The sequence below is a fragment of the Portunus trituberculatus genome, chromosome 43 (assembly GCF_017591435.1).
Source record: "Portunus trituberculatus isolate SZX2019 chromosome 43, ASM1759143v1, whole genome shotgun sequence".
Classification (NCBI taxonomy): domain Eukaryota; kingdom Metazoa; phylum Arthropoda; class Malacostraca; order Decapoda; family Portunidae; genus Portunus; species Portunus trituberculatus.
This window is the reverse complement of record NC_059297.1, coordinates 440,966-456,873: the sequence shown is the minus strand read 5'-3', so window position 1 is coordinate 456,873 and position 15,908 is coordinate 440,966.

The following is a 15,908-nucleotide window of genomic DNA, read 5'->3' as shown; positions in this document are numbered from 1 at the left end:
CTCTCTCTCTCTCTCTCTCTCTCTCTCTCTCTCTCTCTCTCTCTCTCTCTCTCTCTCTCTCTCTCTCTCTCTCTCTCTCTCTCTCTCTCTCTCTCTCTCTCTCTCTCTCTCTCTCTCTCTCTCTCTCTCTCTCTCTCTCTCTCTCTCTCTCTCTCTCTCTCTCTCTCTCTCTCTCTCTCTCTCTCTCTCTCTCTCTCTCTCTCTCTCTCTCTCTCTCTCTCTCTCTCTCTCTCTCTCTCTCTCTCTCTCTCTCTCTCTCTCTCTCTCTCTCTCTCTCTCTCGTCTCTCTCTCTCTCTCTCTCCTCTCTCATAGCCTCGTCTGTTAGCTGGGAAAGCGTAGTAAGTGGCACTAGAGGGCGAGGCTGCAGGAGCGGAAAGACTGAAGAGCAGCAGCTGTGATGGTGCCCAGATTACACTGTAGGGATCACAGAGTACACGGGATAAGGGGAGCGCGTCAGGACTGGGAAAATTAGGTGATGATGATTTCGTGTGTATGTGTGTGTGTGTGTGTGTGTGTGTGTGTGTGTGTGTGTGTGTGTGTGTGTGTGTGTGTAAGGCAGTACTGGTTAGTAGAGGAGTGGAGAGCCTTGATCACGTTACCCCGAGGCACTGAGAGGAGTACAGGATGCGGGACTTGGTTGTAGTTGGCTTCTGGAGTCTCGCATATTCTCTCTCTCTCTCTCTCTCTCTCTCTCTCTCTCTCTCTCTCTCTCTCTCTCTCTCCTTAAATAAGTGAATTTCCCGCTTACATTAGTTGTTGTTGGCGATGTTATTATTGTTGTTATTATTATTATTATTATTATTATTATTATTATTATTATTATTATTATTATTATCGTTACTCATATCGCCAGCATAATATCAACTCACGAGGAAGACAGACAACATGAAGAGTCAGCAATGGTATGCAAGAACTGTCTGGTGAAAACGTGGCTGGCTGTTGCAGGAAACATTGAGGCATTTCTTAATGACGTGAGCTGATTAACTTTACGCAGGGACGCCTTCCCCTCGATGTGGCGGCAGGTGTGGCTCTCCCATTGGCCTAATTAGACTCACGCAAAGGTGTTAACGTTTGCAGTGAAGGTACTGTAGCTTCTATTTTCAATCCTTTGGCCATTTAGAGTATTATTCGTGTCACAGATAACAGTAGATCTGGATTTGACACGGCATTGCGGAGCCGCGCCGCCACTGCAGTAACGTACCCAAATCGGTCGACTGGTAGTACGCGGCAGCTGACTGTTAAAGTTATAATTTTGTAAAGATTTATACAATATAAGGTGCATTTTTTAAGGAAATACTAATCATTACTAAATACCGCAGCAGTGGGAAGGCGTGTGCATTTGTGGAGGCTGTGAGGTGCACCAGATTAAGGGCTCGGCTGACCTCTACCTGGAGGAAACATTATTATTATTATTATTATTATTATTATTATTATTATTATTATTATTATTATTATTATTATTATTATTATTATTATTATTATTATTATTATACATATTTGTGGCAAGTTGTATACACCCATGTCTACTGCGAATGAGTCATTTTAAAATCTCAGGCGAGCAGGGAGATGGCCAACGGTTTAGCCAACGGACAGTCACTCAAGTCACTCGGTTCAAGTCAGTCGTGCTAGGGATACCGCTGCAGCCAAGAGTGAGGGGTTATAATTGTTACGTGCATGTTCAGGCATTTTGACATATCTATGGAGACAATGAAACAGTGAAATGTGAATGCTGTTGAAAGAGTTTACAGTGAAAGTGTGAAGAGCTTGTGTCGAGGCTCACATGAAAATGTTATTATGCGCGTGTGTGATGCAGTCGCTAGTGATGTCACTGTGCAGCGAGTAATGAAGTACATTGAGGTGAATAAGGAGTGAACATTGTGAGTGGTGTAATGCACACAGATTTAACATTGTGAGTGGTGTATCCAACCGTGACGTGTGTAGGATGACGCCGAGTGTTGTATGCGGAGTGGAGTTAAGTCAGTGGTACAGTGGAGAAGAACTGCTAGTGGTGACTTGAGGCGTACAATGTGAAACACTACAGTGAAATATAATGAGAGGTCACACAAAATGGCAGAGTGAGAGGCTGTAACTGGGACGTAATCCGAGACGCGTGCAACTGGTGGCAGTGACTGCAGTTATGACATCTGGTGCCATATAGATAGTCAGTTTGGGAAAAGATAGTGACACTGGTGAAGAACAGTGACATGTTATTGACATCACTGTGACGTGGAAGTGTACTGTGGAGTGCTGTTAAGTGTTAAACTCACCTGATTACTAACGTGACTGCAACAAACCGATGAATGATTAATAGTGACTAGAATGGTAGGAAACAATGCCTAGGCAGTGACTGATAGTGACTACTGCGATATATTTCTTCGCGTTAATGATGTAAAAAAAAAATAAAGCCCGCCTACGCGCTTTGTAAATAGTCTTCCTAAAAAAAAAGAAAAGTTGCATTTTTGTTAATGAAATTATATAGAGTACGCTAGTGCAACATCTGTGACATATATAAGGGGTGGGATAGTAAGACACCAACAGTGATGTCCACGCCAAGCGCAAACCTGGTGTCGCCACAGGAGGTAACACACGGTCACAGAGTGATGACAAGAGGCGTAAACTCACAGGTGTGAAGAAGAGATGAGCAAGTGGACAGCCAAAATCATGTAAAGTAATTTATAAGTGATACAAAATTTGCATTTTGTGTTTGAAATACAGCTGTAAGCTTAAAGTTGTATTTAAACATCCACCTGGTACTATATAAATTCTCGTGTTTGACTCGTATAACTGAGCGGTACAATGACACGGTTGTATGGATTTAGATATCGCTTTCAGGCATTGAATTAAACACAGTTAGCTTGCTTCACAGTGATCTTCATAGATTCGTGTTGGCTAGGAGCTGAGATTTCGAGGTTTGAAATTTAAGGTCCGTTCTCCGGTTTTGGGTACGTTACTGCAGCACGGCGATTTTCGTGTCAAATCCAGATCTACTGTTATCTGTGTTCGTGTTAATATGAGTAATCTTCTCTTTGTTAAGCTATCACTAGAATCGAGAAAGCACTCTTGAAATGGCTATCCTAACTTACACTCTGTTAAAAAGTACTAAAGATATGAAAAATTATACGATTACTGTCCTAATTGTTGGCATTCACTAAGAAGAAATTGTGTTTTCACGTTCATCTACTTTTATTGTGATTGACTTAGTTGTGGTTTATTGTATTGTTCATCTTCATAAATTAGCACTAATAAACGTGGCTGTGACTGGAGAAGAGGAGCAATTTTGTGAGTGGAGGTGAAGGTAGTGGTCACTGTATTAGCAAACGCTGGGCAGGAAGTGTGACTCATCGATCAATTCACATTAAATAAGAAAGGAACTGATTCTGAATTAGAGTGGTAAGTGAATTCATCATATGCATTAATCATTGGTGGCTAAAGTTGTCGGAGCAGTTTTCATAGCAAGTATCTGTGAATTTCATTTTGTGGATGAGCTCTTACGTGTGTATCATCAGAGCAAGCATATCATTGATCTTATTCAGACTCACCATTTTAAATACCTTGGGCTTCCTCCAGAGACCACCCAAGCACTTCCTCCTCCTCTAACTCATAATTCCCACTCCTCCTCTTCCTCCTCCACTCCACTTCTTTTAACTCCCACTCCCACTCCATTTCTTCCTTTTCTTTCTCCTCCTCCTCTTCTTCTCCAGACAACCACCAAAGTCAAAAGAACCACCGTCTTAAAACAAATTCGTGGTGAAGAAAAGAAAAGGAAAAAAACTCGGTCACACATCCATTACCCAGCAGAATATTCCTATCGCAGCAGACAAAGCTCACTAAACAAACACCAATTCCCTCCCTCCGTGACTAATTGATTGACTGATTACCATTTTAATCCCGCAACTAGGTCATGTTATACTGGCCCGCTATGATAAGCTGTTTCTCACACATTATACAGGTGACATAGTTATATATTCATAATGACTTTACCTTCATCAATTGTACGGGCTATTAATAAAGAAATGCCATTCAATGACTTCATCACAATGCGGTAATTCACTTATATTTATCTCTTCGCTACCATCACTGCTCGTCAAGGTATCCAGCCCAGCGCTCCTGTACTGTACCTACGCGAGGGTCTGCCTGCCACACCACCTTTCCAAGAAGAGAGGTCACAACTCCCCGACTAACACCTGCTACCCAATTATTGCTGGGTATCAGAAGCACGAGTGTAACGACAACTGCCCCTTCCTCTCTCTCTCTCTCTCTCTCTCTCTCTCTGCCTCACCGGGTTCCAGAGCCACCATCGAAGCAATGAGGTAACAGTTCATTCCAACATCATTAGATTAAATGGCAAAATATGTAAATGTATATTTAGTTTCACATCTCTTATGGACAACAAGTAAAAGCCTTTTTTTTTTTTTTTTACATTTTTAGCTTTTGAGGTAATCTTCATGCGTCAAAAAGCAGAGAAATAAATAAATAAAAATATAAAAGAACTAAACACACACACACACACACACACAGAGAGAGAGAGAGAGAGAGAGAGAGAGAGAGAGAGAGAAAATTGGCATTGAGTGACGTAAAGTTATGAAAAAATCTTGGTTCATTTGTTTTTCTACTCGTACTTCAAAGTAGAAACATAAAATTTTGCATGAGATCAGGTGCCACGTCCACAATGGAAAATACATACGAGTACTCCAACAATCTCTTGCTTGTGTCGATAAGAAAATTTTAAAAAATTAGGCTCTTTCTTTATTCCCTTGTCTTTCTTGTTTTGCTTTTACCTTCCCATTGTTTTTTTTTTTTTCACCACCGCACCACTAAATGAACACAAACAAAACTGCAAACACGCTTAAAGAAGAAAAGTCACCTACACAATTTTAGCTTTATCAACTTATCTATTTCTCTTTGTTTATTGAGTACCGGAAAGATCACACCAACTACTACATCACAAACGTACTAGATACACAAATACCAAACGACAATTACTCTTGTTGTTGCTTATGTATTGCTTCTTTGCTCATGCCTCGCTGGTTACCCTTTCCCTTGCTCACTATTTATTTACTTTCCCTCCTCCATACCTCCTCCTCCTCCTCCTCCTCCTCCCTCCTCCTCCTCCTCCTCCTCCTCCTCCTCCTCCTCCTCCTCCTCCTCCTCCTCCTCCTCCTCCTCCTCCTCCTGCACCAGATTCCCTCCCTTGGACAAAAATATTCATGAGTTTTTTTTCTCTCTCTCTCTCTCTCTCTCTCTCTCTCTCTCTCTCTCTCTCTCTCTCTCTCTCTCTCTCTCTCTCTCTCTCTCTCTCTCTCTCTCTCTCTCTCTCTCTCACTCCTAGATAACACTGCACATTTGCATCTTCACAGACATTCTTTAACATGTAGATGATGCCTGTGTGTGTTCGTGTGTATGTATGTCTATTTGTACCAATTTGTCTCTTTCTCCGTCTTTTTCTTTCACTCTGTGTTTCTCTTTACTTGTCTATCCATCTATTTATCTGTCAATGAGCTTATGAAAAAAGAACACCCCTTTACTTCAGGATACAGCACAGAAAAGCATCGTCACCGCCACAGAGCTCATCAGTTCGCGAGACAAAGCAAAAATAAGGATCTGCAGTAAGTCCCTGTGATCATTCGGGTGAGTTGGCGCTTCCTAAGTTCAAAAGAAAGCGGGGTATCATCGTTGCTAGTTTATGAAAAGATGAGCAGAGAAGGGGAGAGGGTAAAGGACGGCAAAGGAGAGAAAGAAAAACGGATAATGAGAAGATTGTGGAGGAAGAGGAAAAAAAGAAAGAGAACGAATGGAGAGGGGAAATTAAAGGAAACGAGGAGAAAATGAGAAGCAAATAAGAGAGAAAGAGAATGCGAGAGAGAAAGAGAAAGAATGAGAGAGAGTGCCAGTCTGCAGAGGAAAGAAAGGAAGAAGAGATGATGATTCCAGGGCACAGAGAACAGGGAGAAAAAACAAGCGAGGGGAAGAAATAGAGGATGCTTTGTAAGAAGGAAAAATTGAAGAGGGGAAAGAAATTAAGGAAAAAAAATATTAAGAGGAGGAAGGGAAGGTTGGAAAGGCTCGGGAGTGAGGAGGGAGGAGGGGCGTAGAAAAGGAACCAGGAAGAAAGAGGGATGGTGGGAGGGAGGGATTGAGGGAGAGGGAGGGAAGGAGGGAGGCAGGTATGCGAGTATCTCACTATATAAGTCTTGCTGTCTAGTTTAACTGCGTCTATTGTGTGGAAGAAGAAGAAGAAAAAAAAAGAAGAACAAGAAGAAGAAGAACATAGATGAAAGAACAAGAACAAGAAAAAGTAAAAAGAAATGAAATAAGAATAGGAAGAAAAAAATTTCATAAAAGGGATAAAGACCTACTACACTTTCTCTTAGCACACTGACACCCCGGAAGCTGCAATATGAATGTCAGCAAATCAACACTCAGATAGCACAGAAGGACTAACTTGACAGGAAGAATGAGGAGAAGGAAAAGTCTCCTCCAGCGCTTCTAGCATGGAGGTAATTACGACGTGAAGAAATCAGGGCAATACCTCTCAATAGAAAGCCTGCTGATTATCTCCTTCCTGCTTCCACGTGTCCATGGTGGCAGGTCAACGCTCCAGCTAACGGCATTCTCCTGGACTTACTTTCCATCCTTAGACTTGTCAGTATTTGATCAGCGCTCTCTGCTCACCGTGTTCCGCCTTTCGTCTCCAAGTATATTTCCTTGACTACAAATGGAGAGACTTCTTGCTATTTACACTTATTTCAGCCAAAGCAACTCCTGGTAATAGTGATATTTGAATAATTTTATATGCTATTGTTATATTATTGTTCCATACGATAATCCTAATAAGTGTTAGTTTTGCTTAATAATAATGATCAACAACAAACATGCATTACAGTTCTGATTATTTCCCTCGGTTATTGTAATTTGTGGTTAATTCGCTTTATGTCATACTTGTCTGTCTCAATCTTCTATATCTATCATGTGTCCTTTCTCGGTTCTTAAAGGTCATTGTCTAATGCCAAAAGTCAAGCGGAGATCTTTTTCCATTGGATAGTGACTCATAATTGCAGGAATTCTTCACTACATTGGCCGGTTGTCATCGGCAATACAACACTCTCAACCACACTATAAAAGAAGAGGTGGAGGCGCTGCGTCCTGCACCAGAAACTACTGAAACAAAGAGATCGCAGGTGAGTGACAGTACGCCAAGGATGAGCAGTAAAAATGGCCAGTGGGGATGGAGGGAAACGACCTTTAGGTAGAAAATGGATTGCCGGTCACGCCTTCTACTTAGACCTGACCTATTCCCAACTCTCCTCACCACCACACACCACTATCCCGCTTTCCTCACCACGCACCGCTGCCTCGAGGGTATTTGGCAATCTTCTCCTCAGAACAATTAATCAAACCAACCACTACTGATCAAGCTCACGGTCACTCTGGCATCTCTCTCCCAAAGGTCAGCGTGTACTGAGGCATTTACCTTCAAGTGCAGCCGCTCGTCCTTCTTCTAGGGTAAAGTGAATCCCTCTGTTTTTGTTTTTTTTCAGACCAGTACAGTGTTGTCTCTTGCCTCCGCTGTCTCTTTACCTTCATCAGCTGTTTCTATGTGTGATTTTCTGTACAAACATTACACACAATACCGTTTACTCCCAGTCCTGCCTTGGTCACTGTTCTACTATTTTTCCCATATTGGTCTTTATCGTGATCACGTAACACACCTAACAAACAATGCTCCTTATACTGTTACCTCCATACACACACTCTGTTTTCCAATGTTACCAGTAAATAGTCCCGTACCGTCATCTCATAACACAGTCCCACAATCCACAGAGTCAGCACGACGCGTGCCACTGTCCCCATGCAGTATCTATAGGCTCCTCGCTCCTCGCCCTCTCTGGAATGTTATCATTAGTCGACTCCCTCCATATCTCGTGTCCTTTCCCCTCAGTCTCCCAAAGTTATCTATTCTTTATTCCCTTTATTAGAAAACTCTTGAACAACCTTCCATCTTCTACTCTCCCGATTTTCCTGTGAATTAAAGTCTTCCAAAAGTAGACCATCAGGGCATCTACAAAGTTCAGACAAGTTTACAGCAGACTTCTCTTCCCTCCGGATAATTTTTTTACGTAACTTTGACATTCTCATTCATTACAAGATTATATTCTTTTTTTGCGAAAGTTACGTCACACACTTAAGTGGAGAAAGCGAGTCATAAACGCAGTGATAACACAAATCATCCATCACTCGAAAGTTTTACTCACTAGCGGTAACATACGGATGGGTCACAGGAACGGTAATCAATATAAAAGCATTCTTCGCGACCAAACACAGGCCAAACTTTACTTGCAGATAGATGAAAGATCGCAGTAGTAGCAGTAGTAATAGTAGTAGTAGTAGTAGTAGCAATAGTAGTAGTAGTAGTAGTACTAGTAGTAATAACAGTAGTAGTACTTTTTTTATGTTATGGCCTATAGCGCCAGTAGGCATACTTGAAGAGTATATGTGGGAAGCACTGTTAAACTTCTACCCATTAGTGGCGCAGGCAATTTTATTTATAGTGGTACCCATATTAGGGCCCATATCACCACCCAAGCTCATCTTTGGTGTAACCAACTAGAACTTGGGTGTCATGGTGACATGTAGATAACTTTAAACCACTCAACAAATGGCATAGGTTCAAAGTGGTATGTGGTGAGATTCGAACCTACGCGTGGACGTCTGGCCGATCGATCCCACGCCCACCAAATTATCCACTACGCCACCGCCTCCCTACTTCTTCTAGTAGTAGTAGTAGTAGTAGAGGAAGTAACAATAATAATAATAATAATAATAATAATAATATTGATGATAATAATAATAATAATAATAATAATAATAACAACAATAATAACAACAAGAGGTCATTAATAAAGGCAGTCTTCCCGCGGCTTTCTCTTCCAGCCCTGGCGCAGCATGCAAAAAGAGGAAGCAAAGAATCCTCCAAGACACAGCGCCATTACTACTTTTATCCCCAAGAAAGACTCCAGCATTAAGGTTTTGTGGTTATGAGCGACAAAATCCACAAGGTAAAAAACAGTGATATGAGAAACTGCTTCTGTTGCTGTTGCTGTTGCTGTTACTGATGTTCTTGATGGTGCTGGTGCTGATGGTAGTGACGCACATTTCGCCCACCACCTCACCACACACACTCAGGAAAATGATAGACGCTAGGCTTATATAAGAGCCACCACTACTAGCCCCACCTCACCACCACCACCGCCACCATCCCATCCATCTACCTCGGAACTGATCGGCAACAAAGTTATAGGAAATTTTATGGATGAAAACCAATCAAATAGCGCATATTCGTCGCCGCCGGAATGAGCTCGACTCGATTCTGGCTCGCTCCTCCGACACTGTAAATCACGAGCCTGACCTTGGCACACTCCAACACAAGCACCTCGTACTTCACACCGGCCAAGCATTGTGACCTCATATGTTGTGTTGAGAGAGAGAGAGAGAGAGAGAGAGAGAGAGAGAGAGAGAGAGAGAGAGAGAGAGAGAGAGAGAGAGAGAGAGAGAGTGTGTGTGTGTGTTTTCTTATGTAGGAAAGAGGGTTGCAGTGTATTTATGCATCTTATGTATTCTATCAGGTTTGTGGTCAATAAAATATCTATCTATCTATCTATCTATCTATCTGTGTGTGTGTGTGTCAGGGATTATACACTGCTCGAGTCAAGACGCTTTGGTGTTTTGATGAGCCAAGCAAGACAAGCCAAGACATACTAAACTTGGAAGCGCGAGGCAAACACATGGGAAGTCCTGGCACAAAACAGTTCTTAGCATAAGGAGTAACCTGGTCCGTCCTACCCTGCATGTGCGAGGAGGGCGGGCTGGCTGGGTGGCTGACTGGGGATGAGTGTACAGGAGATAAGAAAGAATACTGGAACATTGCAGCAGGAGAGGGTTCATCATGCCAACACACACACCGCTCTTTCACCACTGGTTCACGGTTGAGGTAGGCTGCAGTGGAGACCATTTCGCGATGTCAGGAGTGTAGTGAATATCAAAGCTCTCATATTTAGCGTATACCTGACATTTTGAAACACATGTTCTCTCTCACGTTCCATCCACGCGTCTAATCCCCAATACGTGTACTGAATATGCGTAGTACCTGCATGTCCCTAGCCTCCACCTTTCGCCTTATTGACTCCACCCACCACTAACGAGCCTCAAAAACTTCCCTGATTACATGTTTCGGGTGAGCAGTGCACGTCCTCATTTCATTAGACATCGCAGACTCTATAGACCCGACCCTGTATGTGTGTGTGTGTGTGTGTGTGTGTGTGTGTGTGTGTGTGTGTGTGTGTGTGTAATTCACCACGGTCGTCTGCTGGTCACCCAGCCAGTCTTCCCCATTACGGAGCGAGCTCAGAGCTCATAGCTTCGGGTAGGACTGAGACCACAACACACACTCCACACACCGGGAAAGCGAGGCCACAACCCCTTGAGTTACATCCCGTACCTATTTACTGCTATATAGAAGAACAGGGGCCACACATAAAGAGGCTTGCCCATTTGCCTCTCCGCTTTCCGGGACACGAACCCGGACTCTCTCGATTGTGAGTCGAGCGTGCTAACCACTACACTACGCGGTGTGTGTGTGTGTGTGTGTGTGTGTGTGTGTGTGTGTGTGTGTGTGTGTGTGTGTGTGATCCACTTATGAAACTCTTGTGCTTCCCTTCAGCCGCTGGACAGGCAATCATCTTTCCTATTGCCGGGTTCTCTCACAAGGTACTCTGGCCGCTTCACAACTTTCTTGTTTTGTTGAAGAGGAGACCTAAGTTGATGAAGTGTACAGTATATCCCCCAAAAGGTATTTTCTCCATCGACTAACCACGCACGAAATGGTAGAAGAAAACTCTCTCTCTCTCTCTCTCTCTCTCTCTCTCAACATAACCTTCCATCGTTATCGACCTTTTCCCTCCCACTTACTACAAAGTACTATAACCTCCTTCCTTTAATTACATCGTTAAAACATTTCCGATAAAGTTAGACCTCCGGAGCAGTAACTCGGCGGTTCTTCCAGGCCTGCCCGGTAACTAACACAGAGTAGCTGTGCTTAGGCGCTTTGTTCTTCCCTACACGTAATGACAGGGTGCCTTGTGCATATACTGGTAACACTCTTTGCTTTGGTCCACTCAGAACTAAAATAAGAGATAAGAAGGATAAGGTTATTAAATGGAAAGGTAGATACATGAATTTGACTTAGTAATGAAGTAGTATGAAGTTTTAAGGATTAGGTAATGTTAAAGGTGAAATGATAAGTGGATATTTTGAGATAAGTTTGTTTTTTTCTATGTTCTTATATGTTTTATTGCATTAACGAAAGATGATATTCTAATAGTAACCAAGTTTTCATGTAGGCAATAATGACATTTTTCAAACACTCATGGCTTTTTGTCTACTTGTTTACTGTGTCATGAATGGATGTTTTTTTAATCTTTTCATCTCTCTCTCTCTCTCTACTACTACTACTACTACTACTACTACTACTACCACCACCACCACTACTATTACTACTACTACTACTACTACTACTACTATTACTACTACTACTATTACTACTACTACTACTACTACTACTACTACTACTACTACTACTACTACTACTACTACTACTACTACTACTACTATTGCTACTTTAAACTCGACTGTATCATGTCTCCATTACGTTAGTCCATATAAAAATGAATGTACTATTTTTCTTCGCTCCCAGCCATTTTTTTCTATTTATATTTCAGAATAACAAAGATGAAAGACGAGTCCATGTTCTAGTTGCGTCTCTCTCAAGCAACACATTCGCTTTTTTCATGTACTGAGGTTTTCATGGAAGAATGGGATATTTTCCACTGCCCCGGACATTTTGCTGGAAGTGGGTGAAATGTAAAGGACAAAGGAAGATCGTAAATATTCTTCTCTGTGTGCTGACGAACCAGGTTTTGTCAGAGGATGCTTATCACTTTTATACCAAAATTAATTACGTTTTGTTGTTCTTGAGGGGCAACATTATAAGGAGAAATATTGTCTCACACACACACACACACACACACACACACACACACACACACACACACACACACACACACACACACACACACACACACACACACACACACACACACACACACACACACACACACACACACACACACACACTACACCGCATAGTGTAGTGGTTAGCACGCTCGACTCACAATCGAGTGGGCCGGGTTCGAGTCCCGGTAAGCGGCGAGGCAAATGGGCAAGCCTCTTAATGTGTGGGCCCTGTTCACCTAGCAGTAAATAGGTACGGGATGTAACTCGAGGGGTTGTGGCCTCGCTTTCCCGGTGTGTGTTGTGTGTTGACGTGGTCTCAGTCCTACCCAAAGATCGGTCTATGAGCTCTGAGCTCGCTCCTTAATGGGAAGACTGGCTGGGTGACCAGCAGACGACCGAGGTGAATTACACACACACACACACACACACACACACACACACACACAGAGAGAGAGAGAGAGAGAGAGAGAGAGAGAGAGAGAGAGAGAGAGAGAGAGAGAGAGATGAACAGAAGCAGACATCTAGTGATAAATAACCAGCCAAACACGCAAAAATATACAAAAGACAAAAAACAAACTAAAACAAATCGTCAGGACACAAACAGACAAGAACTCATAAAAAATAAACAACTCACAGAAAAAAAAAAAAAAAAAAACAAAGGGAGGAAAAAAGCAACAAATTTAGGATGAGCAAGACGAGTCAGATCCTGTCAATAGAGCAATAACTTCAGCTCATAAAAAGACGATTCTGGTGAAACATCAAGCGAGGAAGGAATACTGCGTAGGTTAGTCTTGGGTGCCTCGCATTTGCTGACACGGACGAGGGAGAAAATATTGGGAGAAGAAATAGGAGAGAGAGAGAAGAGAACGCGGCGACGAAAGGTGCACACGGTACAATGGATGCAAGGAAGACAAGGAGGGGGAAAAAAAAATATGGAACATCTGAGGAGGACAGGGCACGGACACCAGGAATGACAAACAAGAAGATATTGGTCCTCGACGAGCGTGAGGAAATGTACAGAAGTTACCAATTCTTTCTCGTCACTCGATGAAGAAGAAAAAAAAAACTGCAGGTGACAACTCATCAGATGCAGGGAAAAGGAAACAATTTAATTATTCAGGTAACGAACCAAGAAAAAATACATGGAAAGCTGACAAATCAAGAGGGAAAAGCGATAAAAACTGTTCCTTTCTCGATATTTTCCTTGACGGAGAAAGAAAAAAGAAAAATGATAGAAATAACACACCAATAAAGAATAAAAGTAAATGGTTAGGGATGTAAATACACCAAGAAACCACAGGAAGTAAAAAAGTAAAAGAATGATACAAACAAGGCGTACAGAAGCCATAAAGAGAGAAGGAGTAGGCAATTAAGGCTTAACCAGTACCCGGACACTAAATGAAAATCTGCAAGACAAAGAACACGACAGCGCCGGGGAAAGGGAAGGAGAGGGACATGGAGGGGAGAAGAACGGGTGGAGGAAGACTCGGCGGGGAACAAAACTTACGTCACCAGCGAGAGGGAAGAAAGGAGCCTCAATATTGCTATCCACGCACGCACCATCACGCCACACACCACTGGACATCACAAGTACCACGGTGTATCCTTCACTCCTGCACGTCACACACAGCACTTCGCCTCACCAAGCATCATTCAATGTATCTTTCCATCTCACTGCGTATCACACAGATCATCTTACAAAATATAAAGGGATGTATAACATTCAGAAACTGTTTGCTCTTTCACACCACGACTATTTTCAAAGGCCGTAAAGATGATTAGTTTAGTTTTTAGCTATTTCTTCTATTAATATTTCAGAAATCTTGTTAATTTGTCACTAAAAGAATGAAAGACAACATTAGAAACCTGTGTAGCTTCAACTAAAGCCTCCTGGAAATCGTGAAGGTGCGGCGCAGAAACATTTCGTAACATGGTCCCCTGATAGAGCCATGCATTCTCCATTCTTTTACACCACACAGCGCATGTCGTCCCTCTCTCTCTCTCTCTCTCTCTCTCTCTCTCTCTCTCTCTCTCTCTCTCTCACACGCACAGGCGCCACAACATCACACACCACCCACGCACACACACACACACACACAAACACGCACACACACGTACTCACTCTCTTCACTTCGCCAAATACCATACCTCGCCACCATACACCCACCACCTCACATACCGCTCCATTAATTTCACCAAACATTACACTGACCTCCAAATTCTAACCTCCATTCTAACAACTTACAACTAATGTCCGCTAGTGATGTGAGTGTCTTACAAAACTATCATTATAACTATCAAGGAAGCCAGTTAGGAGAGTCAAAATTGGAGTGAAAGTGGAAGAAATGTGGAGGAAGATCTAAGATGGAGGAAAATGTGAAGATAACTTGTGGAGGAAGATATAGAGGAGAGAAGAGAGAAAGGTGAAGGGGAAAAAATGTCTGGCTGCAATGTGACACAATCCTACACCACCTGACATCACAACACCTCAACCAGCACCAAATTTTTTTTACCCCAAAAAGCATCAAACAGAAAAAAGGGACAGAAGAGAGGAAGAGAGAAAAAAAGGAAAAGAAGAGAGAAAGGTGAAGGGGAAAAAAATGTCTAGTTGCAATGTGACACTGTCCTACACCATCCAACAACACAAAACCTCAACCAGCACCATCTTACTCTACCTCAAGAACCATCAATCAGAAAAATGGGGAAATAAAGTCATGAACAACAGCGAACCACAAACAATTTCATAAGAATCAACACGTCCGCTGTGTTCTATCATTAGGGTCCTCTGTATCCTTGGTTGGGCAAAGCATAATGCTGGACTCACACAGGCACGATTGGAATCGGGGCTAAAAAGTGCACGATTGCTCCCGATTATACAGGACAGGACCGAGAGCCGGGAAAGACACGATTTTCGGGCATATTGGGGGAGTGATCGGGGTGGTGTCGCACCTAACGTTGCACTGTCGCCCCGACATGAAATGATGATACGCTCTTTTCGGCGCATCAGGGGCGATGAACCCCCGACGAACCGCCGACAACACCCTCATTTGCAAATTGCATCGCCCCATACGGCCCAGCAGGGGCGTATCATCGTTGCATTCGGGCGAAAGAAGCGATGGTACGGGTATGTCGGAGCGACAGCCCCGATGCATGCCACGACATATATATAGGCAGCCCACCATAACACCAGCACCAGCCCTCAACAGTGCCACATCACCAGTGACTCAACACCACCACAAGCATGGACAGTTCCACGAAGGAACTAATTATGCTGGGGGTATGTGGTATGAGATACCACTTACTGAGGGCTCTTGTCGTCGACCAGTTTCTACTACCAGAGCCCAAACCAAAACGGAAGCGAAGGGCCTGGGTGTGGCCCTACCTCCAGAAAAGACTGAGGTATGGACACTACGACACCCTCATGGACGAATTGTATAAGGAGAACCCAGACCTGTACAAGAATTACACCAGGATGGACAGGGAGCTCTTTGACAGCATCGTCGAGGCCGTGACCCCAATCATCGAGAGGAAGACTAGTAGATGGCGGAAACCCATCGACCCTAGCACACGGGTTGCCATCACCCTGCGTTACCTTGCCACAGGGGACTCCTACAAATCCCTACAGTATGCATTTCGTGTGGCACATAACACCATATGTGGCATTGTTCCTGACACCTGCAACGCCATTGTTTCGGCCTTTGCACCCACTCTCCTCCGTCTCCCCGCCACACCTGAAGAGTGGCTACAGGTCTCCAAGGATTTCGAACAGAAATGGCACCTCCCTCACTGCATAGGCTCTCTGGATGGCAAGCATATCCGTATACGGGTGGTAGAGCGG